General features: G+C 46.7%; 1 protein-coding gene across 1 annotated transcript in view; it reads left to right on the top strand.

Moving 5' to 3' along the window:
* Positions 1–26,455, top strand: part of LOC147637904 (uncharacterized) — a 58,931-nt gene that overhangs the window by 30,876 nt on the left and 1,600 nt on the right. The gene's annotated exons all lie outside the window — the stretch shown is intronic.

Genomic DNA, 26,455 nt, shown 5'->3' with positions numbered 1-26,455 from the left:
TCTGAAATTTACCAACCAGCCCTTTAGAAGAGTGTGGGGATCGATATCCAAGCTTGTGTGAGTCCGGGAAGCAAGCAACCAGCCCTGTAGCAACTCCCAAAGCTTCAACCAGCTGTCCAATGTGTTGAGTTATGAATAAAACAGCCCAAATGGCCTCTTGAAGGAGGCGCCTTTCTCCAGTGCCACCTAAGGGGCTTGGTGGGTTCACAAACAGGCTGACAAGTGTCCCCATAAGGTGTCCAGGTAGGTGTCCAGCCCATAGTGCTCCATTTGTCCTGTTTGTATAAGTTTAGGTCCAACCAAATGGGAAATGGCCATAAGCTGTCCGGACTTCATTAATTTTGGTCCAACCAAATGCGAACGCATGATAAGTTGTCCGGCCACTTATTAATGAGTGTGGACCTGCAAACCAATAAACTTTAGTAGTAAATGAAATAAGCTGTAAATTGAGTGTGGACGCACTTACCACCTACAAAACCCATAAGCCCACAGTTTTAGGCCCAAGCAGGAGTGCACACACGTGTCCACAAGGTGCCCGGGCGTCCCCGGTCCCTCGGACTTCACAAGCCAAAATAACAAGCATTGTCCAGGTAGCAAGACAATGTCACACAAAGTAAAATAAAGTTATGGCATGCATCATTTATGCATTGTGCACATGTAAACTTGGAGAACCACCTATCATCATTCTTGTACTTGAAAATATTCCGCCTGCCATCATAACACACCATGTGTGCATGGCCGGAATCCACACGGGCACCGCCCGAAAGTCCACAAATGTCCTGCCATGTCCTTGGACTCATATGCATGCACTCATATGATCCATACACATGCCCAGGTATAATACATACATGCATCCGCATGTTTCTAGGCCTGACACGCATCCGCATGTCCCTAGAATATAGGGATTTGTGACAGAAACCCTCCTTTTGAAAGAATGCATCAATCTTTTTATACAAAGCCTTGGGGGCTTGTTTCAAAAAACCATACAAGGCCTTTTTTAGCCCATAGACCGTACCTTTGGAGCCAGAAACGTGAAATACCGGGGGTTGTTCCACATAAGCTTCCTCCTTTAGCTCCCCATTGAGAAATGCCTACTTGACATCCATCTAAAAGATGAGCCAATGAGAGTGTGTAGCAAGAGCAAGAGCAAGAGCAAGAGCTGTCCGTATGGTCACCATCTGAGCTGTCGGTGCAAAAGTATCATCAAAATCCACGCCAGCTATCCTGAGAATAGTCTTTGGCCACAAGCCTGGACTTGTGCTTATCTAGAGTCCCATCCGATTTGTACTTGGTCTTATCGACCCATTTGACACTAATCACCTTCCGCTTTGCTAGTCTAGGAATCAACTCCCACGTGTGATTATGTGCAATAGAGTCAAGCTTTGCTTCCATGGCCTGCTTCCAAGTCGGTTTGGAGAGTGTCTCCCCAATATGAGTAGGTTTTGAGTCCATGATGATGTGTGACAACAATGCATAATTGACGCACAGATTTTCCTGAGGTGATGTCGTGGTACGCAACCGCTCCGATCGATGCGGATTCCGTGTTGTAAGGTGTCACCATTTGGTCCATCTCCATTTCTGGAGCCACTTCTATGGGATTGTCACTCCATAGAGCGGCCAGATTTGTGTCATGTTCACATGGGGCCATGCTAGTGTCCCATGTGAAAGGGCCAGTCTTTTGGTGTCACATGAACGATTAGTGCCACCCATGTGTGACTAGTGTCGTGTCACATGGACGGGAACCAGTTTTGTGCCACCCGTGCGTGACCTGCTTCGTGCTGTATGGACGGGAGCCTGTTGGTGCCACCTGTGTATGGCCAGGATGGCGTCTTACCTATGGGACTTGTCACTCCATAGGAAGACCAGGACATATTTTTTATATTTCTGTCGTGCCAGTTTTTTGCCCGACAAGAACTTTTTGTACAAATTTCATGAAAGGGAGATTTCGGCCATTACATGTGCACATGCATTTATGCGTGTAGGCATAAATTTGTTTTTGCATGACTTGTTTGCGTGTGTTTGTCTGTTATGCCGTGCCAAGTATACTGGACGGGGACGCCCCCAGTGTACCGTGGAGTGTTGTTTGTTGACTCGTTGGTGTGGTGTGTGAACAGGTGGTAAGTATTACTATTTTTTCCTTTTTAAAATGTAAATTTATAAGTTATGGCCAACTTTAATATTTATAGGTCAATGTGTTCACACATTTAAATTAGGGGCTGGACACTATTACATTAGGGTGCCCATGAGCATTTTAAATAACTTTTAATATTGTATACCCTTTTGAAAACCTTTGGATAAACTATTGCATGAATTATTTAGTAATAATTCACACATGGGGAAGCTGGCTGTACTTCTCTTCTCATTGCTTGCTATTCTCTCTCATTCTCTCCATCGCTTGCCTCTTAGAAGGCTGAATTTCTGCATTTCTCTTCATCGCTTGCTTCTACATGGATTGTACCTGTTGAAAATCCACACGTGTGCTGAAAACTGGATTGTACTTGCTGCCCACGTGGACTGTACCTGCCAGTACCTACTGGACTGTACCTACTTGTACTTGCTGCTGAATTCCACACATGTGCTGAATCTAGACTGTACCTGTTGAAATCTGATTGTACTTGCTGCTGAATTTCACACGTGTGCGGAATTTGGATTGTACTTGCTGAATCTGTACTGTACTTGCTAAATAGTATTGGCTGTACTAGATTATACTTGTTGTACCAGGTGCCCTCATGTTTTCTCAATTGTGTAAATCTGAAATTTGTTGATTTAAATTCAGAGAATTCTTTAAGTTTTGTGCAGAGTAGGAACGAAGCATGTATATACTGACCATGCTGAAGAAGTTCTTCCTGGTGTGGTTAGTATTTTTCCATGTGTGGTGGTGCTAATCGCGTCCTCAGAGCCTTTGAGAGCCAGTGAAGGTTAGACACACTAGGGAATTTGGGAGCAAAGCTTATTGGGGAGAACCAAGCCATGTTCCCTCTGCGGTGTATCCCTTGGCCTGTGTTAGTACGGGCGTGCCTGTTGGTGCACGGTCCCAGAAGACCAGTGAAAGGCAAGTGTGCACCCAAGTGTGCACCTAGTGAAGGTGGGAATGAGCCTGTGATTTGAGACTTCTCCGACGAACACATCTTCATCAACTTGAATCAATTTTGTTTGAGTTGTATTCACTCCCTGGTGGAGAAATCTGGCCTATCAGGCCCGTGACACTTGTACATGTAAATACTCCAAGAAATACAAAATGTATTGAGGGCGGCTCACATCTGCTCCCACCTGCCTGTGCTGCTCCCGCCTAGTGTTCTGCTCCTGCCTGCTGCTTCGGTCTCTATCCTACAGGCTGCACCTGTGACCCTCTGCTCCCACCTATCTGCTGTAGTAGGCAGTAGTTTGGGCCAAAGTGCAAAAGAGTCTTTGCTGGTCAGCTCTTTTGGCCACATATCTGCTGCTCCCGCCTCTGCCCCATTTGCTCTTGAGTCCTGAAATGGGCCGAACTCCGGATCCGGTGAATGCACATGTAGAGGAGCTAACCAATTACAATGAGAGTGGCCAATGCAGGTGGAGATGCAATTATTGCGGTGACATTTACACAGGGAAGGCTACCCGTATTAAAGCCCACTTGGCTGGTTTAAAGGGGAAGGGCATTGCTATACGCCCTAGAGTGCCCGAACATGTGGTGCATCAGGTGCGAGCACAGATGGTTGCAAAGTCTCAAGATGAGGGAGTTCAGGGATTTTCAGGCAGTGGTCAAGGTGTGACTAAAGGGCAAAGGATCAAGAAGAGGAAAGTGAAGGATCGAGTCAAGCTGGGCAAGATGTGGCTTCAAGTTCGGTGCACATGCAAATGCCTGTTTTGGCGCACTGCCACGCCCACCTAAGTTGCCCATTGTGAATGCATTGAAGAGGAGTGTGAAAGCAGGCATCCAAAAGCACGCTGTGGTAGCGGCTACGAGGGAGATAACCAAATTGTTCATTCAATGTGCATTATCCTTCCACATATTGAAGACAAAGTGACGCAAAAGTTGCATGAGGGCAGTGAGCTGCATTGGCTATGAGTGGGAGGGGACTTCATATGAGGCCTTTCGCACCCGTGAGCTTAGGAGAGAGCGTATGCAGGTAGAGGAGGACATACAACCACTTAGAGCTACATGGGAGAAATATGGGTGCACACTTCTATGTGATGGATGGTCAGATGTACATAAAAGAAGTGTGTATAACATTTTGGTGTTCTCCTACAAGGGCACTATTTTCTTTAAGGCTATTGATGGCTCTTTGCTAGGCAGAGTGGTGATAGGGGAGTTCATTTGGAGACACTTGCGCGAGGCTATGATGGAGATAGGCCCAGAGAACATAGTGCATGTTATTACAGATAATGGCTCTAAATGTGTCAGAATGGGCCGTATGTTGCATGAGGAGTTTCCAAAAATTGTTTGGACTCCTTGTGCATCACATAGCTTGGATTTGTTGATGGAGGATGTGGGGAAGATGCCGTGGGTTGCCAAAGTGTAGGCCACTTCAAAGTTTATTGTCAAATTTGTGACAAAGAGGCCAAAGGTGCTGAACATTTTTAGAGTAGAGAGCGAGCTGTAACTCCAAAAACCCTCCTCCACTAGATTTGCCTATATGTTTATTCTAGTTGAGAGGGTACTACAAGTTTGGGTTGGACTCTTGCGCATAGTTGTTTCACGCGCATTGTTTGAGATGAACGAGGTGAAAGAAAGAAGGCCCAAATATGTGAAATTTGAAACGACTATAATGGAAGTGGAAGCCTTTTGGAAGAAGGCTGAAGTGTTGGTGAGGATTCTACAACCATTCTACAGTGCCTTACGCATCACCGATATGGAGGGCAGCACACTTGGCTTATTGTATGAGTATATGGACAAGATCGATGAATGCATTAACAAGGCACAAGGCTTGGAAGAAGAGGAGTAAGTACATTACTGCATTGAACATTCGCCCTTATAAGTTATCTTTGTAATTTTGACTTGTAAGTAAGTTGCATCATTTATGCATAACTTGGGTATTGAATTTCAATGTTTTATGTATAATGTTTCAACCATCAATTAGGGTGACGGTCTTCGCAATGCGTGGCTCACTCAATGGGATTGGTTTCATAGACCAATTCATGCTGTTACACACATCCTGTTAGCAGTCATCTCATGTCTGTATAGTATACACCAGGGCCTCTGTTGTGCGTGTGCCTGCCCATTTTAGGTGTTCACCCATTTTTCCTTACTTTCCATAGTATTTTTCCATTTTTGCTAGCTGTGGGAGGGCTGTCGGCTGTGTCTACTCTGCTGGCCGATTGGATTGATGCTACCCGACTTCTTCCTTAGTGCTGGCTGACTGACTTGTTTGCGACTTGTTTGCTGGTCGTGAGCATCTCTGGCTGTTGTCAATTGTTTTTGGGTTGGCCGACCATCAGCCTGGGGCCATATATATTGGCCTTGCCCCCCACACTTCTCTTGTATCATTCTAGGATTTTCTAGTGTATATAGCAGAGTTTATACAACTGTCTCTCTCTCTCATGACAGAGATCAGAGCTCAGTTTCACAGAGAGGGTGCGGAGCGACTGGCTCGCTTCAGAGCACACCCAGGCATGTTCTTCAGGGAGCTGTGGACACCCCCTTCACTGATGTATACCATTTTATACCCCCAGTATGGTACAGGATGGAGCTAGCTAGGTTGCATATCATGATTGTATACTCCATGCATATAGCTTTGCATTCTTCTAGTAGTAGAGCTCCATCCCCTGCACACCCAGATTCAGCTTTTTTATTCAGTACTTTTTCATTTTGTTGGGATGACAGAGGATACCCCATACAGGTACTCTGATTTGTCTCATAGGCCGAGTTCGGTCTTTTGGAAGACGTTAATAAAATCTTTCTTTCTTTCTTTCTTTCTTTCTTTCTCTCTCTCTCTCTCTCTGGGATTTTCTAGTGTATATAGCAGAGTTTATACAGCTCTCTCTCTCTCTTTTCTGCGTTTTGCTCTCTACATCAGTTGTCTTCATTTCCGCTTTGCATTCTGACATGGTATCAGAGCCCCAAGTGGCTTGAAGCTTGGAGACAGTGGGACCTTGAGGGTTTGCTGATTTGTGGTGCTGATTGGAGATTGCTTGGGCTGTTCGGGAGTTGGAGATTGGGTAGAAGGCGGCCATCACCGTTGGACAGCCACCTTGCATACCATTTGCAGCCTCTTCTTCATTTTTTTTCTCACCCATCGTGCCTTAACAAGATCTTGTGAACCCTTGAGATGGTAGACTTGCTTGAGATGGTTGAGAAGCACGTGAAGATTCCTACTCTCCCCACATTCCCGGTGGATCGACAGTTGGACGGGAACAACTACGACATATGGAAGGTAATGATGGAGTTTGTCTTGGAGTCTTATGACGGTTGATTTCATTGTGGCTGGTGTTCCACGACCGGAGTTGGAGGACGGGGAGCTTTTACCCTCTACTCGGAAAGAACGGGAGGCTCAAGCACAGTTGTGGGATCGTGTCAATGCCCTTGTGTGTTCTTTTATCTTCCTTAATTGCACACCACATGTGATTAATCATATAAAACATATGACGCTGGACAGAGGGATTTGGTAGCATTTGGCTTCTCTGTATAACAGGGTATAATCCCTGAAGAGGATCTCCTTGGAAGTGTAGATGCGGGTGATGAATCCTGCAAAGTCTTCGACGATGGAGCACAACAACAAGTTGTAGGCTCTTTATCAGGAAGTTCTTCATGTTGGGAAGGAGATATCTTCAGAGAACATGGCCATCACTTTGTTGTCTCATTTGTCCTCTCAGTACTCAGCATTTTACTCCTCTTTGATCACCAGTGGTGGCAGGCTCAGCACCATCACATGGGAGGAGCTTGTGCCTATGGTCTTGGACGAGGAAGAGTGTTTTATGAACCCTCCACAGGGCAGAGGGAGGCCTTGATTGGCCAGTGGTCAAAAGGCCGTAACAACAACAACAACAACAATAAGAGCAAAGGTAAGTCTTCATCGGAGAAGTCTTCTGAGAAGAAGCCCAACTCAAACTGTGACAAATTGAAGGCCGAGCGGTCCTGTAACGATTGTGGCGAGAAAGGCCACTATTGGAGAAAATGTCCTAAGCGGAGTACCTCGAAGAGTGCTGATTCTTCAGCTTCAGCTGCAAAGACACCAGCCTTTGTGCACTTCGAGATTTTGGACACAGATGCTTCATCTTCTTCAAGCGAGGAGGTAGTTGGTTTCACCGCCAGGGATACTCGGGAGTGGATTCTCGATAGTGGTGCTTCCAGGCACATGAGTCTCTTCCGAGAGTTTTTATAAGATCTTAAACGGCAGTCAGATTGCATTTTCGTTGGTGACAATTCCACTATACCGATTCACAGTGAGGGCAGGATGAAGATCATTCCCGATGGCAAAGGGGGGAAGCATTCCTCTCGTGTTCTTTACATCTGAAGTCCCAAATATGACTCCATTTGAGGCTTATTTTGGGAGGAAACCAGATGTCTCCCATTTTCGTGTGTTTGGGAGTAATGCCTACGTTCACATTCCAAAGAAGCAGAGGGGGAAGCTTGACTCGAAGTCCCAGAAGCTTGTATTTGTGGGATATAACTCTCTTTCCAAAGGATATAGGTTGTATGACCTGATGGGGAGAAAACAGCAATTAGGGTTAAGAGTTATGTGGGAGACATACACAGAGAAGCAAGGGAGAGAGAGAGAGAGAGAGAGTTGTGGGGATAAGTCAACTCACCAAGTATGAGTGTGTGACTCCCCTATCACACATGTATATTGCACTAGTACACATAGTGCACTTAGTACATTAAAAGTACTAAGTGTACTATGTACTATAACTTATGGGCTTGTACACACTATAAGGGTGGGCATAACGCCTTTACCCCAACAACCTCCCACTTAAAGGCAAAGTGCCCTTAAGTAAAGGAAAAGAAAAATCAGCATGTACATGATAATATACAAGGCCAAATCAAGGCTGAAACTGGCCTCATCCAATGCCCATCAAGTGTCTGCAATGAGCAAACCGCTCCGGAGGCAAACTCTTCGTCAACAGATCAGCCGGGTTGTCATCCGTGTGAATCTTAACAAGCTGAATTTGCTTGTTCTCTATCACCTCTCTGATGAAGTGATACTTCACATCCACATGCTTCGTCTTTGCATGAAAGACAGGGTTCTTTGCCAACTGGATGGCACTCTGACTATCACAATGCAACAATGGAATATCCCCTGTATAGCCCAAATCAACCACTAACCGAGATAGCCATAATGCCTCCTTGCAAGCCTCTGTGGCTGCAATATACTCGGCCTCTGTAGTAGATAAGGCAGTGCACTTCTGCATCCTGGATATCCATGACACAGCACCTCCTGTGAATGTAAATACATAACCGGTAGTAGACTTCCGGTTATCTGGATGACCGGCATAATCCGAATCCGTGTAACCATGCACTAATGCATCCTGTTTGCCAAAGCAAATGCACAAATCCTGTGTGCCCTTCAGGTATCTCATGACACCTTTCACTGCTTCCCAATGCTTCTTGCCAGGGTTGGCCATGTATCTAGAAACCACTCCCACTGCAAATGCAATGTCCGGCCTAGTAGCAACCATGGCATACATGAGACTGCCACAAGCTGAAGCATACGGAATCTTGGCCATATCAGCCCTGTCTCTATCTGACTGTGGGCTGTCCATAGCACTGAGTTTCACATATGGAGGCAAAGGAGTACTAGCTTTCTTCCCCCCGTCCATATTGAACCTCTGCAAGACTTTGCCAATGTATTCCTTCTGAGACAAATACAACACATGCTGATTTCTGTCCCGAAGTATCCGCATACCCAAGATGTGATTTGCATCACCCAAATCCTTCATATCAAAGGTTTGATGCAGCCTCTGCTTCAAAGCATCCATCTCTTTACGAGATTTCCCGGCAATCAACATATCATCAACATACAAAATGAGAATCAATAGACTGCCATCCAAAGCTTTCTTGGTGTACAAGCAGTGATCTATGTCACTTCTCCTGAATTTCTGAGATTTCATGAATGTATCAAATTTATGATACCATTCTCTTGGTGCCTGTTTGAGCCCATAAAGACTCTTTTTCAGCTTGCATACAAGCTTTTCCTTCCCACTTATTGCATAACCCTCTGGCTGCTGCATATATATCTCCTCATGGAGATCACCGTGAAGAAAAGCAGTCTTCACATCCATCTGAATCAAGTCCAGATCATCATGCGCAACCAAAGCCAACACAGCTCTAAGTGTGGTCATTTTGACCACTGGAGAGAAGATCTCATCAAAGTCCACACCATATTCCTGCTTAAAGCCCTTTGCCACTAACCTGGCTTTGTATCTTGGCTTTGCATCTGGTGCAACTTTGAGCCTGTAAACCCACTTGCATGGCAAAACCTTCTTGCCTGCAGGCAAATGCACCAACTTCCATGTTTCATTTTTATGCAGAGAATCCATCTCTGACTTCATGGCACGCTCCCATAGAGCCTTGTCTGCCCTCTGTAAAGCCTCCTTGTAACATGAGGGCTCCCCACAGTCAGTGAGCATCAAGTAGTCAACCCCTGGAACAAACCTGTCAGGGGCTCTGGAGGGTCTAGTGGACCTCCGTACCCAATGACCATCATTTGCAGGTTGCTGTCCAGCCTACATATCACCCATTGGTGGCTCCTGTTCCATGCCATAAGGCTGAAAAATCATGCCCGGTATATCCTCTAACTGTGGTATATCCATAGGGATATCTTCTGCCATCTCTGGCTGTCCATTTGGACCATTTTCAGCACCATTTAAGGGCTGGTTTTCCTGCTGTAATGGCTGATTTACAGCCCTTTGTTGTTGTCCATGATGTCCATCATCATCAAAGATGACTCTGCCAGGCTCCTGTTGCCTTGCAGGCTCCTTATACATGCATGTTTCATAAAAAATGACATCATTGCTGCGTATGATCTTTCTATTCATGGGATCCCAAAGTCTATACCCCATTTCACCTCTGTCACCATATCCTAGGAATATGCATTTGTGAGACTTAGGATCAAGTTTGGTGCGCATTTCCCTGCGTATGTGCACGTACGCAACGCAACCAAACACTCTTAAGTGCTTGTATGACGGAGGCTTCCCTGTCCATACTTCTTCTGGCACTTTCCCACCAAGCCTCGTGTTAGGTGACCTGTTTATAAGGTGAACGGCTGTCATAACAGCTTCAGCCCAAAAACCATGAGGTAATGCAGCATGTGACAACATAGAACGGACCTTCTCCTGTATGGTCCTGTTCATCCTCTCTGCTGTCCCGTTTTGTGGAGGATCATAAGGAGTAGAGAGCTCCCTCTTGATGCCTTTAGCATCACAAAAGTCCTGAAACTGTTTGGACGTATACTCTCCACCATTGTCGGAACGCAAAGCCTTCAGTGTTTTGCCAGTTTGATTCTCAACAAGAGCAACAAACTTCTGAAACACTGAGAATGTATCACTCTTCAAACGAAGAGGATAAACCCACACCTTGCGTGTGGCATCATCAATAAAAGACACAAAGTATTTTGCCCCTCCCAAAGAAAGCTGAGGCATCTCACATACATCTGTATGCACAAGCTCTAATTGAGCATCTTTCTGTCCAAGAGCTTTCTTGTGGGGGCACTGTAGTTGCCTACCATATATACAATGCTCACAAAATTGAAAACTTGAAAACTTTAGAGAAGGCAAGTAACCCAAACGAGACAATTGCTCCATTCCCTTGACACTCATGTGTCCCAACCGGCTATGCCACATAGAAATTTCCGGCAGCTCGGTTGCATTTACATTAGCATGGTGACAAACACCTGCATGCATAAAGTAAAGAGTGTCCACCTTAGAGCCTCTGGCAACAACCAGTGAGCCCTTACTAATTTTCCACTTTCCACTAGTAACATAATCAGCATCATCAAGCTGTCCAGTAGAAAGCAGATTCTTCTTGATTTCAGGCACATGCCTGACATCATGGAGCATAAGCTGTGAGCCATCTGAAAATACAAGCCTCACATCACCTCTGCCAAGAATCTTGCATGCATGGTTATCACCCAAATAAACCACTCCTTCATTGCCAGCAGTATACCTGACAAACAAGTCTCTGCAACCTGTGACATGAAAGGAGGCACCTGAATCAATGATCCATGAGTGCATACCATGACCACCTGTAAGAAGTGAATGGGCATCAAGTGAAGACGTAAAGAGGACCTCATCCTCATTGCCACCTGCATGTGACACATTGATTTCTTCAATCTTGACTCCACTTTTGCCCTTTGGCTTTACATCTTTGGCTTCATCTTTCTCTTTGTCTTTGCCTTTTCCCTTTTCCTTTTGATCATTTTTCCATTTGTAGCATTGTTTTTTAATGTGTCCCTTCTTGCCACAATAATGGCATTCCAAATCCTTTTTGGAGCGAGACTTGCTCCTTCCCCTTTCTTGGCTTTTCCCCCTTTGCTGGGATCTCCCACGTGCATTCATTGCATTGGACTTTCCAACAGAGTTGTTTTTCCTGTTCACCTCTTCTTGAAGAAGAGCACCCTCAACATCTGCATATGACAGCATAGCATTCGAATTGCTAGTGGCTGTCCTGAATGTGTCCCAACTCTCTGGCAAAGTGCATAACAGAAAAGTGGCTTTGAACTCATCGTCCATTGCCAACTTTTGATTAATGACTTGGCTGACAATACCATTAAACTCATTGAGATGGGCTGTCATAGATGCCCCTTCCTTCATCTGAAGACCTATGAGTTTCTTCAACCAATACACTTTGCTTGAGGCACTTTGTTGGGCATACAAGTCCTGCAATCTCTGCCACATTCCCCAAGCTGTCTTCTCTTCACGAATGCTGAAAAGTAATGAGTCTGACACAGACAACATGATAGTAGATCTTGCCAGCTCATCCATATCTTCCCACTCTTCAGCTGTAAGAGAAGCGGGCATCACACCCCTTTCTTTGATAGGCTTGTGCTGCTTTTTCTGGAGCAACACATTGTAGCGCTGGGTTTGCCAAATATCATAGTTATGCGAGCCTTCAAGCTTCTTGATGTGAAGCAATGAAGAGCTCTCACCTGTGGTTGCCATAGCAAAATGCAACCTGTAAATGCCTGACTCCCTGCAAATGTGCAAACACTGCACCCAAAAGCACACAAAGTGCTCACAGTTTTTCTCCCAAGCTTTATCTCCCACTGCGGAAGCAAGAATGCAACTTTTCTTGGACAGCACCTCAAATGTGCTCTTTTGCCCTTCCAAAGTACTGTACAGCAGTACCAAGTGCTCACCAATGATGTACCAAACCTGTCCCGGCAAGTACAGCAGCTGAAATTGAACCTTTTGGTCACTCAAAAGAGTGTACAGCCATGCCAAAACATGCAGAAAGCTGTGCCAAATACGTACCAGCAGGTACAATAGCAATAAATGCTCTCCTGGCTGTCCAAATGAGTGAAAATAAGACTTTTACAGTCCTGTACACTGCATAAAACAGTCCGGAACAGAAAGAGGATTCAAGGCATAAATGTCTTGCCTGCTGCTTTGCCAAGCTCAACAAGCATACAAACTTGAAAAGCCCCTTGATTTAAGATCAATTTCTGATCATACATGGTACATTGACGCACATGAAGGCATCCAGAGTGTTCACGATGCATCCCCTTGGCCACATATACATCAAATACATGAAAGCCCCTTGATTTACAGGCACATTGAGTGCTTGTAAGGCATCAGCACATTATCCATAGCATCAAACGCGATTGCCTGCATGCAAATCAACCAAATCGGCACAAAAGCCCCTTGATTTGCACTGCAATTTGCTGCAATTTTGCCCAAATGTGCGATTTTTCACATCATACAGCATGTATGAGTGCTTAATTGCACAATTACATCAAAAGCCCCAAATTTCGACATCCAATTTCCTGCAAATTGATCCTGATTTGACCAATTTGCTGCAAATTTATCCTGATTGTGACCAATGTCACCCAATTTTGCCAATTTTGCTCAAAAAATTGAGCAATTGGGCACCTGTACCTGCTCAATTGATTACTGTACTTGCTCAATTGCAAATCCCAAAAAAAATTGAAGCAGAATACCTTGAAATTTTCTGATTTACTCTGATTTGCAGGAAAGGAGGGCGTCGATTTTGCTGTTGATGCTGCTGCTGATGCTCATGCAGCTGTGATTCTTGGAGGTGATCCTTGGAGAGCTTTGATGGCTGCTCCAATCAAGCTAGTTATGGACAAAGCCTGGCTACGCCTGAGTACACGTAGCTAGCAACTTCTTCGCTCGATTGGCACCCGCCTGCTCTTTGCTTGTTAGTGCTTGAACGCTTAGCGACCACAACCGAACGTGAATGGGAGACGCCTGGTTCACTCGCTGCTGAGCGCCAAAGCCTGCCTTGCGTTCGCTTCTAGCCTCTTCACCGAGTAGCAGCGCTACATACGACCAGGCGCCTACACTTGCAGTCGACGAGTCGGGTGGCGCCTGACACGCCTTCGTATGAAAAAGCGCTTGTTTCTTCGCTTAGCGCTGGCGCCTTCGCCTGCGTGTGATGCAACGCCCGCCACCTAATGGATAGCACTACACGTATTCGCCAAGCCTGCCGTTGACGCCTATCCGCCTGCGTGTACCAGCCGACGACTAACGCCCAGCAGCCTTCGCTTTGTCTTGGGCGTCAGTCAACCTGCTTCAGCGACCTTTTGCCACGTGCTCGCCCAGCCTGCGAATGCTGCCTTGTGCCACGAGCTCGCCCAGCCTGCGAATGCTGCCTTGTGCCACGAGCTCGCCCAGCCTGTCTGGTCGCTTCTAGCTTGACTGGAGACTCTGAAGACAACAAAGGACCAGGGAAGAATCTGCTTGCACCGAATGGCTCTGATACCAGTTGATGGGGAGAAAACAGCAATTAGGGTTAAGAGTTATGTGGGAGACATACACAGAGAAGCAAGGGAGAGAGAGAGAGAGAGAGTTGTGGGGATAAGTCAACTCACCAAGTATGAGTGTGTGACTCCCCTATCACACATGTATATTGCACTAGTACACATAGTGCACTTAGTACATTAAAAGTACTAAGTGTACTATGTACTATAACTTATGGGCTTGTACACACTATAAGGGTGGGCATAACGCCTTTACCCCAACATGACCCGGAGCGGAACGAGGTTGTTGTTAGCAGAGATGTTGTCTTTGATGAGCATGTTCCTGCTTGCACTGTTGATGAGCCGCCACTCCCTGGAGACCCAGATGAGTCTGAGGATGATTCCCAGGCTATTGTTCCAGCTAGACAGTCTCGGTTAGTTGTTGAGGTTGAGCTCGAGGTTGGAGATGAGCCCCAGCAACAACAGGAGGCTTTGTGTTCTGTTCGAGTAACAAGGTGGTTGTTAGACACCCTTCAGGAGTCAGGTGTCATGGGACTTCCCTTTGAGTGGACCACATAGGACGGACCTTGAAGATCGTACAGAGTTCGTGACAAAGTCATTTAAACTATGCTTTGATGTCTCGTATCATGCGGGACAAAGAGCCCACTTTCGTGAAGAAAGCTCTTTCTCAGGATGTAACGCGCGGAAGCTCTGGGTAGTCGTCTTTCAGCCCTAAACACTCTTGAAGACCTCCTGATGCAAAAACGCACCATGATGCAAAAACGCAGGTAGAGAGAGAGTAGAGAGAGAGAGTGAGAAGTGCTGGAATTTCAGTATATACTATGTACAAAAAAGGTACAAATCTGTACAGCCATGGGCTGCCTTCATAAAAGGTTGTTAACTCCTAAATCTGTCCCCTATGGGACCTCCTGGTGACCCACACCCCTAGTGGGAGTGAATGAATAAAGCCTTGAGCAAGGGGGGCTATTTATAGCCCCTTGGAATAAATGAGGAACTGGCCGACTGCTGGTCGGCCAGTTACATGTCCATTAAATCCCCTAAAATCCAACCAACTGGATGTGCTTTTGGTCTTTGATGCGCCTGCTGCTGCCACGTCAGCCGACATACTTTCTGGTACAGCCAGCAGCTCCTTTACTCAGCCGACTGTACCCTGGTTCTTCTCCACATCCAAACTGGCCACTTGTGCTCAAATCCCTGGCTCTGTCTGGTTCTGCTCTTTATCTGGCTGCCTCTTCTGGATCTAGCCCTGAGCATGTCCATGGCATCTGTGATGCACATGACATCCCCCTCTGCTAAACTTGATGACGGGAATCCAACCTGCTCTTGGATGACTGTCATCATCCCAATCCTGTTCCGAAGTCCCTCTGTCATCATCCATCCTTGGCAAACCTTTTTCTCTGAAAATCCGGTCTGTTCTCCAATCCACTCTGTCTCTGATGAAGATCTATGCATCTGGTCTTCCTCTAGTCCACAATCCATTCCTGCCCTGGCTCTGAACACCGTCTTGGTCTTCGTTCCTGGAACTGAGTCTGGCACTCTCACATCACCCTTGGAGGATCAACCTCCCTTGGGACCGTTCCCTTAGAACCCATCTGGCTCACGGAACTGACATCCCCATCTGGCACTGTGGAACACCACCAACAAACCTCCTGGGAGTTCTTCCCGATCTGTGTTCCTGTCTTGGGCTTCGAATCCGTGTACTTTCCTGTACCTTGGACCTGTACACCATCATCTGGGACTGAATCAGCGTTTAGCGTAGCTGAGCCTGATGCTCTGATACCAATGTAACGCGCGGAAGCTCTGGGTAGTCTTCTTTCAGCCCTAAACACTCTTGAAGACCTTCTGATGCAAGAACGCACCATGATGCAAAAACGCAGGTAGAGAGAGAGTAGAGAGAGAGAGTAAGAAGTGCTGGAATTTTCAGTATATACTATGTACAAAAAAGGTACAAATCTGTACAGCACTTGGCTGCCCTCTTGAAAAGGTGATAAACCCTAATTCTGGCCCCCTATGGGACCTCTAAGTGACCCACACCCCTAGTGGGTGGAATGAATCCAACATTGAGCAAAGGTGCCTTTATATAGGCCTTGGAGCTTGTGGAAGACTGGCCGACTGCTGGTCGGCCAGCTCTTGACTCATAAAATCATTAAAATGCATTAAATGCTCTATTAAATTCAGCCGACTGGTCCTTCTTGATGCGCTTGCTGCCTACACCTTGCTGACGTCAGCCAACAGCTACTCTGGCAACCTGCATCCTCCTTCTTGCAGCCGACAGCCCCTTTGATCCATGCTTGGCTCCAAGTTCTGCTCCATGTCCATCTTCTACTGGTTCATAATCTTTATCTGCTTGCCTCTTCTGGATCTAGCCCTAGAAATGTCCATGGCATCTGTGATGCACATGACATCCCCCTCTGCTAAACTTGATGACGGGAATCCAACCTGCTCTTGGATGACTGTCATCATCCTAATCCTGTTCCGAAGTCCCTCTGTCATCATCCATCCCTGGCAAACCTTTTTCTCTGAAACTCCATTCTGTTCTCCAAACCACTCTGTCTCTGATGAAGATCTATGCATCTGGTCTTCCTCTAGTCCACAATCCATTCCTGCCCCTGGCTCTGAACACGGTCTTGGTCTGGAACTGAGTCTGGCACTCTCACATCACCCTTGGAGGATCAACCTCCCTTGGGACCGTAACCTGAGAACCCATCTGGCTCACGGAACTGCCATCCCCATCTGGCACTGTGGAACACCACCAACAAACTTCCTGGGAGTTCTTCCCGATCTGTGTTCCTGCCTTGGGCTTCGAATCCGTGTACTTTCCTGTACCTTGGACCTGTACACCATCATATGGGACTGAATCAGTGTTTAGCTTGGCTGAGCCTGATGCTCTGATACCAATGTAACGCGCGGAAGCTCTGGGTAGTCTTCTTTCAGCCCTAAACACTCTTGAAGACCTCCTGATGCAAAAACGCACCATGATGCAAAAACGCAGGTAGAGAGAGAGTAGAGAGAGAGAGTGAGAAGTGCTGGAATTTCAGTATATACTATGTACAAAAAAGGTACAAATCTGTACAGCCATGGGCTGCCTTCATAAAAGGTTGTTAACTCCTAAATCTGTCCCCTATGGGACCTCCTGGTGACCCACACCCCTAGTGGGAGTGAATGAATAAAGCCTTGAGCAAGGGGGGCTATTTATAGCCCCTTGGAATAAATGAGGAACTGGCCGACTGCTGGTCGGCCAGTTACATGTCCATTAAATCCCCTAAAATCCAACCAACTGGATGTGCTTTTGGTCTTTGATGCGCCTGCTGCTGCCACGTCAGCCGACATACTTTCTGGTACAGCCAGCAGCTCCTTTACTCAGCCGACTGTACCCTGGTTCTTCTCCACATCCAAACTGGCCACTTGTGCTCAAATCCCTGGCTCTGTCTGGTTCTGCTCTTTATCTGGCTGCCTCTTCTGGATCTAGCCCTGAGCATGTCCATGGCATCTGTGATGCACATGACACAGGATACTTGGAGGAAAGCCATGCAAGTGGAACTGGATGCCATAGAGAAGAATAAAACTTGGGAGTTGGTTTCGAGGCCGTCAAAACGGTGAGTCATTGGTGTCAAGTGGGTCTTTAAGACCAAGTATACGTCTGATGGGTCGGTGGACAAGCACAAAGCCAGACTTGTGGCTAAGGGCTATGCTCAGCTTCCTGGCATCGTGTCACATGCACTCTGCACTTTAGTGCATGGTGACAAGCTAGCTCATCATCATCAGTGCAACATTGTATAGTATTAGTTCCATTCAGGATGATATTTGTCGTACGTCGTGACCCCATTGTAATCCTCAGTCCAGGATAAGTCAGGCACGAGCTACGTAGGTCATTCTCACCCATAGCAAGTCAGTTAGTCAGTCTAAGTCCCTTAACCCACTTAAAGAGACGCATTCATGCATATGCAGTCAGTAGAAACCTTAGAGTTTGCATTAGAAAACATTCTACATATTGCACATCATTCACCCATTGCATCTAGACCATGGCAAACACCCCAGTTATCATCTAGTATTTATCAGGATATTTACTAGGAATTTTCTAGTAATTTTCCCATCATTTTCAGCATTTTACACATCATTTATGCATTTATTGTGAACATGAGCAGTCGGCCAGCTCTGTAGCCAGCCGACTGGCTCATTGTGCCCATATAAATAGATCCCTAGCATATTCAGCCATTCATTCAATCATAAATAAGCATTCAAGCGCTTGGCATCATCAGCACAAGGAGCATAAGCGATTGCAGTTTCAGCCACCATCCCTCAGCATTTGTCTCCTACAGCCCTAGGCGCCTCAAACGCATGAGCATTCAGCACTTCTATAACAACAAAACACATCAGGTCAGCATTCAGCCAGCAGTTCACCTTGCGTTTTCTGCATCCATACACTTTTCAGCACTCATTATCTCATCATTTTTCTCCAGCCACTTGGTGAAGGTAAAACGCAGCATTCATAAGCATCTACAGCATTCATATTCAGTCTAGAACAGTCCCAAACAGCCCCTCTCTCAGCCTCAACTTTGCATCCCCTTCTCATTCCATTGGGAAGAGTGCATAGACTCGAGATTGGACATCCTTGGTGCTTCTACAACAGTGTACAGTTCAGCCCAACACTAGGTCTTCAGAGGTCTTGCGTTTGGCTTATTGTCAGTCACACCGTCAGTCTCTTTAAAGATAATAAAGCAAATACTATCTCGGCAACGGAATAGGGGGCCCTTCAGTGGGTAATTCGGGACCCCATACGGTGTACAGTTCTCATCTCTCTCTCTCTCTCTCTCTCTCTCTCTCATCTCTCTTTAAAGTTTGAAGTCTTAAAGTGGATTGCTAAACTCGCGAAACTCAAGATATAGAAGATAGTGTGAGGATTTGTGTGACAAGATCCTCCAATACGAATACTTCCGCTGCATGTTACATTGGTATCAGATTCAGCTTGTCCACACACACCGTATGCTAGCGTGAGGGCATCCTTGGATGGTCAGATTGCGTTCCGGCACGACCACCGACTTCAGCATCATGTCTACAGAGGAGAATACCCATCAACCGGAAGAAGTCTCCCGGAAGGAGACCTTGCTCTTCCGACTACAGCAGATACCATAGCTCTTCTTAGAGCTCAGAACTAGCTGCTAATGGAGTGTCTCCAGCTCTTGGAGGCAGCAACAGCACGTCCTCCTCCGCCTCCAGCAGCCCCCGACTACATCTCCCTCTTTCTTCCAGATGGAACAACAAAGAAGAGAAGACGAGGCCCGAAGGAGAGAAGAAAAAGGAGAAACAACAAGAAAAAGCAGAAAGACGGGACCATGAGGAAGCCCAACACAAGATCGACGAAGACCGGTGTCAGGCTGAACTCGCCGCTCGAGAGTACCAACGAGAACTCGATCGAGAACGTATGTTACTCGAGCACCAAAGGAAAAAGGAGGCCATTCCTCTTAGATACCAGCACCTCTCTTCATCTTTCCCCGCCTCAGGTGCCACCAACCAGCAGTCCGTAGCATCAACTACCGTCATTCGTAGTCATCCAGATTTCGGTATGATGGTAAGTGTGATCATTTAGCAGTTAATCTGTTTATTCATCAATTTACTGCTCATTTTCCATTAGCTAGGATCACAAATCCTCACGATAGAGTCCACGTAGTGGCTCCCCATCTCACTGGTGAGGTAGTCACTTGGTGGCAACATTGGTCTAATCTTTATACAGACCCGACCACAGGTGTCACAGCTTTTAGCTGGGATATATTTGTCCATGACCTGAAGACCAGATTCCTCCCGCCCCAGTATATGACCGGTCTGGCAGATGAGTTCTATGGACTCAGATAGAACGGATCCCCAGTCCTTCAGTTTTCTGGCAAGGTTATTACTTTAGCACAGCAGTTAGGGCTATCTGCGCAGGCCAAGATGGAGGAATTCATTCGTGGATTGGATCCTAACATTCGGTTCACAGTTCGTAACTTTGAACCCAATACATATGACCGGGCTTTGACTCTCGCTAAGAATGAAGAAATGAAGATGAACGGAGGCAAGCCCAAGCAGTCATCCCAGTCCAGTACCAAACCCCAACCGGGGAAGGGTAATTCGTCTTCTAAAGACACTAAGACAGACAACAGTCCTAGCTCTAGTTCAGGGGGTAAGGAACCCAAGCCTAAGAAGACCCCTGAGGAAAAGACTAAAGTAGGCATCACTGGAGGCTATCTTCCTCCAGAGGAGCAAAGACAGTATCAGTCAGAAAACCGATGTTTTTTCTGTCATACCATTGGGCATGGTAAGAAGGATTGTCCAAAAAGGCAAGCGGAGCAAGCCTCCAAAGAGCCTTGTGCCATAGTTGCCGTAGTATCCCCCGCTCCTCGAGACCCGCCTGCTACCACCAATGCGGTTCAGATATTACCTTCTATGCATCCTATGCCATCCGTGGTGCTTGATGCTAAGCAGGAGGGTGAGGCTACAACCACACATAAAAGCTTGATCCGAGCTTATGGCTCTGCCAAGGACCGCCAGTTCATAATCCTTTTTGACATGGGCAGTTCTGAGGACGCCATCTCTCCCCAGTTGGCTACCAACATGAGCTGTACCTTAGTGCCCTATCATTTGGAGGTATACGGGTTTACACCTGGTCTCCGCACCCACATATCTCAACGGACACAACAGTTTTCTTTTCAAGTTCAAAAGGCCTCATTCCAGCAAAATTTCATTGTCTCTCCTCTTTTGGGATGTGACACGATCTTAGGAATCCAATGGTTTCGTCAGTATGAACCTATTCCCAATTGGGGGTACGACACCTTTATTATCTCTAAAGGTTTTCCTGAGCCTGTCATGATTGGGGGGGATAGGAGCATTCTTGGCATTCCTATGATTCCTCATCTCCAAGCCTGACGAGCTATCTGCAAGGGAGCGGAAGGAGCATTTATTTATGCTCAGACAGCTTCTATCTCATCGATAACCGCTGTCTCATCTTCTTCAGTCCCTTAGTTGGCAGATCTCCTTTCTCATTCAGACATTTTTAAGGATGATCTCCCACCCAGTATCCCACCCTCTCGTCCTGTGGATCATCATATCGATTTGGTCCCTAGGGCAGAACCTCCTAGCAAGTTTCCCTCTTGTTTTTCCAAGACTTTCAAGGGCAAGCTAGAGCAGCAGTCAGTTCTCAAACATTTGAAACCTGTCTCTTTTGGACACATTTTCATAGTCATCTCAGGCCACCAAGCACTTAAGTGGCTCCCGACGATGCCAAGTGCCCAGTGGAGTGATCAGCACACTAGACAGGGTTAGCTCTTCCACTAGGTTGGAGAAATGATCTAGTACATCCCTAGTCAGCATAACCCAGTAGCAAATGTTCTTACTAGAAAGACTAGCATCCAGACCATTCAAGAGTCTACCATTCTCAACATCTCTGGAAAAGACTTAAATAGCATAGAAGATCAGTATGTCGATTCCACAGAGATTGGTACTCAACCCAGTCTGGCTCTCAATTTTGAGCCTGGCCATTATTTAGTTCACAGACAGGCAAGTAAGTTTAGTCGAGATATCCACTTCAAGGAAGGGTATTGGGTCTATCTGCGCATCATGAAACAAAGATTGAAACAAGTGGGTAAACGTTGTCCCAAGCTTTCATTCTGTAGTTTTGGACCTTTCCCAATAGATAAAAAGTTAAGTGATGTCTCCATGAAGTTAAAATTGCCTAACAGTTGGATGATGCATGATGTTTTCCATGTTTCTTGGCTAAAACCAACAGTGTTTGATGTTTCAGATGAACAACAACTAGACGTGGTAGACGAAGCAGAAGTCATCGAGCCCGAGCAGATCCTTCTTCATTCTTGGAAGCATGGTTCTGGTCGACGGATACGTCAGTTCTATACGAAAGTCCGAGATCGAGGTACCCACGAAGCCGTATGGCTAGACGAGGAATTCTTTCAAGAGTACCCCCAGTTGTTGGCGGACTACTTGGAAGCCATGAACTTGCCACCAAGCTAAGCAGGAGGGAATGTCACATGCACTCTGCAGTGTAGTGCATGGTGACAAACTGGCTCATCATCATCAGTGCAACATTGTACAGTATTAGTTCCATTCAGGATGATATTTGTCGTACGTCGTGACCCCATTGTAATCCTCAGTCCAGGATAAGTCAGGCACGAGCTACGTAGGTCATTCTCAGCCATAGCAAGTCAGTCAGTCAGTCTAAGTCCCTTAACCCACTTAAAGAGACGCATTCATGCATATACAGTCAGTAGAAAGCTTAGAGTTTGCATCAGAAAACATTCTACATATTGCACATCATTCATCCATTGCATCTAGACCATGGCAAACACCCCAGATATCATCTAGTATTTATCAGGATATTTACTAGAAATTTTCTGGTAATTTTTTCATCATTTTCAGCATTTTACACATCATGTATGCATTTATTGTGAACATGAGCAGTCGGCCAGCTCTGTAGCCAGCCGACTGGCTCATTGTGCCCATATAAATAGATCCCTAGCATATTCAGCCATTCATTCAATCATAAATAAGCATTCAAGCGCTTGGCATCATCAGCACAAGGAGCATAAGCGATTGCAGTTTCAGCTACCATCCCTTAGCGTTTGTCTCCTACAGCCCTAGGCGCCTCAAACGCATGAGCATTCAGCATTTCTACAACAGCAAAACGCATTAGTTTAGCATTCAGCCAGCAGTTCACCTTGCGTTTTCTGCATCCATATAGTTTTCAGCACTCATCATCTCATCGTTTTGCTCCAGCCACTTGGTGAAGGTAAAAAGCAATCATAAGCATCTACAGCATTCATACTCAGTCTAGAACAGTCCCAAACAGCCCCCCTCTCAGCCTCAGCTTTGCATCCCATTCTCATTCCATTGGGAAGAGTGCATAGGCTAGAGATTGGACATCTTTGGTGCTTCTACAGCAGTGTACAGTTCAGCCCAACACTTGGTCTTTAGAGGTCTTGCGTTTGGCTTATCGTCAATCACACCGTCAGTCTCTTTAAAGATAATAAAGCAAATACTATCTCGGTAACGGGATAGGGTGCCCTTCAGTGGGTAGTTCGGGACCCCGTATGGTGTATAGTTCTCATCTCTCTCTCTCTCATCTCTCTTTAAAGTTTGAAGTCTTAAAGTGGATTGCTAAACTCGCGAAACTCAAGATATAGAAGACGGTGTGAGCATTTGTGTGACAAGATCCTCCAATACGAACACTTCCGCTGCATGTTACATCGGTATCAGAGCAAATATTCACGAATACTTCCGTTGCATAATACATTGGTTACACATCGACTTTGAGGATGATACCTTTGCATTGATAGCGAGGATGACCACGATTCGGACCGTTCTTGCCCTTGTCTCTTCTAAGCGGTGGCCCGTATATCAGATGGATGTAAAATCCGCGTTCCTTAATGGTGACTTGGAGGAGGAGGTGTATGTTGAGCAGTCTCCAGGCTTTGAGGTTCCAGGATCAAATGGGATGGTTTACAGGTTGCGGAAGGCCTTGTATGGTCTTAAGCAAGGTCCGAGGGCGAACATGAAGCTTACAGTGAATGATCCTTGTGAGCAGGTTGCAGTGCTTCCAGAGGTGTGGCGTCCTTAGAGCAGAGCTTCATAGAGTTGAAGTTGGGGGACCTGTTGATATTCTCTTCCTCTAGGAGCACCATCTTTCAGAGGGGTGTACCCGCCACTACGAGAAGATTCTACCAGGCATGAGTCTCACTTTTTGGTCTCCCTCTTTTGGTCCCTCCAGGACGTAGAGGGGAGTTTGTATTTTTTTCAGCGAGCAGCTATTGCTAGTAGTAGTTGGCTTAGGATTGACATTGGTTGGGCTCAGTGGGTGACCATCAGGATTGGAGAGGATTGTGTGGGCTTTTTAAATGTTTATGCGCGGAACGCTGCTGCAGTCAAAGCCACCTTCTGGAGTACAGTTCGCTAGTCCCTTCCACAAGCCGACTTTTGGTGTATGGGTGGGGACTTTAACATGATAGAGTCAATAGAGGATAGACTTGGAGGAGGCAAATATAGTTTCTGGTTCAGAGTACTCTACTTGGGAGGAGTTGATCCTGGCCCTTAGGGGGCAGGACCCTTGGCATTTACCAAAGTTTGGACGCAGCCTCGGGAGGAGTCTGTGCTTCTCGAGGTTTGACAGGAGGAGCACTAGTCCCAATCTTGATAGATTCTATGTGGATGAGTGGGCTTGCGGTTGTGGGAGCATGATCGGTATTTTGGTGGGCACTACTTTCTCCGATCAGGCTCCAATTATTGTCTATGGAGGATCCCTGGAGGCAAGACAGACACTTGAGCACTTGGAGACCTGACAGTCTCATCTAGGACTCTGAGATATGCAGTAGGATAGAGTAGATATTGGAGGGGCTAGATTTTCTCTCGGGATCGGCAGGCACCTTGGATGCAGGCCTAGGTGAGATTAACAGTTTACTACAAGAGACATCATAGAACAGATTGGCTGGATTCCGTGAGCAGGAGAGGAGCATTCGTTCAGTGACTTCAAGAGAGCTCCCCAGATAGCCTGTGGATTGAGGGTGAGTTGGTTGCCGCCCGTACAGAGGTCATATCCATAGAGGAGTGGAGGGTGGAGTATAGATACCATGCCAGAGCTTCCTTTTGGATGCAGGCGGGAGATAGTGTTACTGGAGATTTCTTTGAGATTGTAGGCCCCTACAGGCAGAGAGATGGTATCCGTAGGTTGCGTGGCCAGGATGGATCTATCGTTTCTGACACTCCCTCCCATTTGAGAGCCATCGTTAGATTTTTTCAGATTCCTTCTCATGGGTGCCCCCATATTCTCACCGGTGGTGGATGCATCATGCGTGAGAGTGGGTCTGACGGCACACGAGAGAGGTGGTTTCCCCCGCTCTCCGGAGTTTCCTATTGACTCCCTTTGTAGCTGAGGAGCTGGCAGAGGCATTGATGGCATTCCCTAGGGGCAAATGCCCAGGGGCGGAGGGGCTTTCAGTCTCCTTTTTTCTTCGTCACTCGGATCTCATGGAGGGCAGCCTTAGAGCAGCCTTCAACAAGATTACGACTACGGGTGCCATGCCAAAGAGGCTTTCAGGTCTGATACACTTGATTCCCAAAGAGGGTGGTGATAGATTGGAGATTCGGCAGTGGAGACCCATCACCCTCCTCGGGACTGCTTACAAGATTCTGGCCAAGGCATTCAGTCGGAGACTTCAGTCCTTGCTTCCCGACTTGATTCATGATACTCAAGTTTCAACACTTTTTGTAGAGGATCGGAGCATTCTGGACAACATATTCACTTTCTTGGAGGTGACTAATTCAGCCAGGATTTGCCAGCAAGATCTCATTGTGCTCCTACTGAATTTTGAGAAAGCCTGCGATAGAGTTGATTGGGGCTTTCTAGAGGGGATGATGTGCCGGATGGGATTTCCGGATGAGTGGATCCATGATGTTTCCAGACTCTACTCAGCTTCTCACAGTCAGATTCTCATTCAGGGAGCCTGAGGTGACAGATTTCCCCTTTCTTGCTTGGTCCGGTAGGGTTGCCCTCTCTGGCACCATCTCTTTCTATTTGTTGCCGAGGTCATGAGCAGTTTTCTCTCAGCTCAGGAGATTGGGCTTCAAGGACTTCGTCTCCCCATCCGTGCACAGGAGTTGCTAGACTTAGAGTTCGAAGATGACACAGCAACATACTTATTAGGAGACATGGGGAATCTTTAGAGATTTGTAGAGGTGATAGAGATCTTCTGTCGCACATCCAGAGTGCAGATCAACTGGCACAAGTCGTGTGGATTTTGGGTTGGCTCTCCGCCGCCCCAACTTGGTGTCCAGTTAAGGCTTTCCAGTGGATCCGAAGGGGCACTCCAGTCCGTTATCTTGGATGCCAAGTGTGCATCGATATCTCCCCAGAGCAGCAGTTAGCCCCTCTTCTTTTGAGCATTCGCTTCTATATTGGAGTTCAAGGAGGTTTTCCTTAGCCGGCTGAGTGGTGGTGGCGAACCAGGTTCTTCTTGTCACCATGTGGTATATTACTTCTTGTTGGGCCTTTTCATGGGCCTGCATTGGTCAGGTTCAGCAGTTGATCCGCAACTTTCTGTGGGATGGTAGCGATGGGAGGCCGGTTCGGGCCAAGCTGGCCTAGAGAATGATCATACAGCCTCGCCATAGGGGGCCTGGGCATCGATGACCCTGCCATTTAGAGTCGTGCCCTTCTGGGCACGCTGATTGTTAGATGACTTCTTCCCGGTAGAGAGCCATGGAAGGATTTCCTCTTGGCCAGGATATCTGCCTGTACACCGAGTCTGGGGGGCCCTGGCCCCACAGAGCACTAGATGGATCTTCACAGAGATGTGGACCCATGGCTTTAGCCCAGCTTTTGAGGACAGATTTGCAGCCAGCCTATTACGAGCTTTGGATCACCTCAGGCCGGCCCTCCAACAATCTGTTCCGGTAGCCTCCAAGGAGTGTCTTTGACAGTCCTTGATTTGAAACCCCCTGATCCATTTACCTAGTAGTTACATCATGCTAGGGGCTCCAATTGCCTGCGAGAAAGCAAAGATCTTGTTTTCTTGAGTTCTTGTATTACCTTCCTTCTGTCTCTTCATGGACTTTTGAAATCC

This window comes from Cibotium barometz, chromosome 6 (genome assembly GCF_041138505.1).
Source record: "Cibotium barometz isolate CiBa-2024 chromosome 6, ASM4113850v1, whole genome shotgun sequence".
Taxonomy (NCBI): Eukaryota; Viridiplantae; Streptophyta; class Polypodiopsida; order Cyatheales; family Cibotiaceae; genus Cibotium; species Cibotium barometz.
This window is presented reverse-complemented; position numbering and strand designations above follow the sequence as displayed.